At 39.3% G+C, this 2,924-nt stretch overlaps 1 protein-coding gene across 1 annotated transcript in view; it reads right to left on the bottom strand.

Moving 5' to 3' along the window:
• Positions 1 to 179, bottom strand: part of KIF6 (kinesin family member 6) — a 150,188-nt gene extending 150,009 nt beyond the window's left edge. The window contains 1 exon segment of the mRNA XM_031060423.1: positions 101 to 179. The gene's annotated coding sequence lies outside the window, so the exon portion shown is untranslated.
• Between the last annotated feature and the right edge of the window lie 2,745 nt (positions 180 to 2,924).

Here is a 2,924-nt window from a genome sequence, read left to right as displayed (position 1 = left end):
GCCCGTCGTGCCGGATCCCCGCGGCCGGAGCTTCGCGGCCCGGAGGTGCGGAGGGCATGCGGAGCGCTCCGGATCCCCCGCCTGGTCTCTTGTGCCGCACCTGTTTGTCCGCAGGGATCTCCCGGCTCAGCCGGGCACCTGTGTCAGGCTCAAGAAAAGGTCTTCTGTCTTTATGCAGTTGAAACGCCATACAGGGAAATACCAAGATTACAGGCGCTGAGGACATCAACTCCTTAATTCTAATGTAAAAATGGTTGTGAAAAAAAACAAAACAAAACCTAGTGGAAAAAGATGTTGTCTTGCTACAAGGGCTAAACTTAGAGAGCAGTAAGAGCAGAACCCCATTATTCTGTGAAGTGGTCACTGAAGAGCCACACAAACATAATTGCATTTTGGCCTTAGTTTTGGTGGGATATAGTGGCATGGATCCGATTACAGTGATTGCAAGCACACGAATTTAAATTAAGTGGAAAACCAGGGACTTAATTATGGAGGAGGATAGAAATTTCTCTAACTCAGATATGGTAAAAGTATGATAAACTTGTATTCCAAATAGGAAAAACAGTAGGGAAAAGGCTCTGTTCTCTCAGCTAAGCAAATAACTGTCTCAGAAACTGTATGAGGCATAAGTAGTGAGCCTTCAGGGAATAAAATAGAAAAAAGGCTGATCACCATCTAAAGTCAAGTGCAAAAAGTCAAAAGGGTAAAAATTAAAACAAATGGAAAATATTACTTGGTGATTAAATAAAGAGTGAAGGAAAAACAGGACATTGCAATGGGGTAATGGAATAAGCAGTAATTATCTTCTCGGCATTGCTCCAAAAGGATGAAAAAAGTTTGTCTCTTGTCAGTAGGGATAGGGATGTTGAAGGTGATGTTCATGCAGAAGTGACTATAGGTAGGGAAACAATTGCAGCCAAGAAGGAAGGAGAACATACAGTGTTCAATGAATTTAGACTAAGAGAACAGGATTTGAGAGGGAAGCATAAATAATTTCAGTTCCAGATCTCTGAAAGAATTGTGATGTTTAATTGAAGTTTCAGGAACTGAAATGTTGGTTTTCTTGTTTGGAATTGAAATGATGCAGGACAGTACACTCTTTTCTATTTCTAGACAGAAGACTGCACATTTAATAGTCAGCTGTGTTATTTAGCAGCTTAGCTGGATTATGAATTAGTCAGGCATCAGACATTATAATACTGCAGTTAATTGTGAGAAAAGCCATTTTCTTTCTGCCCACATTCAGTAGCTTGAGTATGGAGCTGGGTGAATAACACTGTTGCTTCTGGGGCCAAGCCTGCTCTGCAAATGGTTTAGGTGCCTTTCTTCAGCCTGAAGCCTGAGCTGTAAACTGAGTGGCACAGTGAAGACACACTGTTTTATTATAGGATAGTCTGAATATGCTATGGCACAGAGAAGCCAGTGAGCTAGTTTAGACTCAAGCTGCTTCCAGAATAAAAGAATGGCCTTTCAAGAAAGGCCTGAAGGTGACAGCTAACTAAAACTGCACAGGTCTAGAGATGACATCTTATGCTGGAGGCATGAAAAGTTTTGGCTTGCTGTGCGAGATCTTTCTATATTCCCTGGGAAAGCACCTTGTACTTGAGCAATTTTCAGCATTTGCATTTATGTTAAGCCTCAAAAATTTGTCAGCTTTCTTCAGCTCCAGGATTTGAGGAAGTGGACCACACAACACAAGCAACCTATAGACTTGAAATAAATATATGGCTGTATAACTTATAGGATCTGGCAATGCCATGTTTTAAAAAGGTCAGCCGTTGCCTTCTGAAGTAATAGAGCATCAAAATGAATCATCTGCCTTTCCCATCGTCATTTTCTTCCATTTAGTAAATAATATCAGTCACAATATATACTACACCTGGCAATTCAAGGACTTGTGCTCCATTATGTCACCTAGCAACTTACATGCTTCTAAATAAACAGCCTTGTAAGTTTTATAGTAGCCCAAACTTTCAAGTTCTCTCTTTTTTTCCCCCCAAAGTTTTAGTTTTCATAGACTTATTCTTTGCAACTATCATGCCATTTGGCTGAGATAACAATTAGAAGTTAGAACACCAAAATCTTTCTATAGATCAGCTGGGCAGGATGAAGGGCCAAAACACTTGCCAAAGCCTGAATTTGTTTCATCATCCAATCCCTGAAAACATTAACACCAAATATGTATTTTTTACATGACCAAAAACACTCCTTAAGCGACCAGAAATTAAAGTCTGAAATGCGGCCTAAATTTAGGTACAGTATCTGTTGAGTTTGCTATGTGAGCACTGCCAGAAATAGTACAACCTTTATAGTAAAAGGTGTGGTAATACAGAAAATTAGTTTTCTGAATATTAGGTATTTGAATGGAATGTGAAAAGGTTGAGGCAATATTCTTTGGTATTTTATGTATAATGAATAATTTAATGTATAAGTCCTATAAACCTTGTTTTCTTCTGCTTTGTGTTCAGCACTAAAATGTTTAAGGCTGTCATGTAGACAAAACTGCCTTGTTCAGCTTTAAACAGTCCAGCCCTGAGAGAAGGACAGATACATTTTTCTTTTCTAGGCTACTGTTACAATCTGTTTCTTAGGAAACAGGGCTACATCATCATGTATATAAGAAAAACATTTGGAAAGCACCTTAAATTTCACTGTTCTCACATTTTACCCAAGACATTTTCATGTGCCCTAAAAATGTGTGTCTTGGTAGACTCAGTCAAACTAGAAAATCCAAAAACATCCTCTTTAGGGCTTATGTATATGCATAATTATATGTCTTTGATTGCTTGGCTCTTTTAGAGTAAGCAAAAATTCCAGAGAAATTTAGGGATTCTTAGGACTCTGACTTCGACAGACAAATCTTTTTTTTCAAGTTCAGCAGTTTGTTTCTGGTTTGGAGGCATGAAGCTGCGGGGGGGGGGGGG

This window comes from Geospiza fortis, unplaced genomic scaffold (assembly GCF_000277835.1).
Source record: "Geospiza fortis unplaced genomic scaffold, GeoFor_1.0 scaffold41, whole genome shotgun sequence".
In the NCBI taxonomy this organism is placed as follows: Eukaryota; Metazoa; Chordata; class Aves; order Passeriformes; family Thraupidae; genus Geospiza; species Geospiza fortis.
Note: the sequence above shows the minus strand (reverse complement) of the source record. Positions and strands in the feature narration are given on the sequence as shown.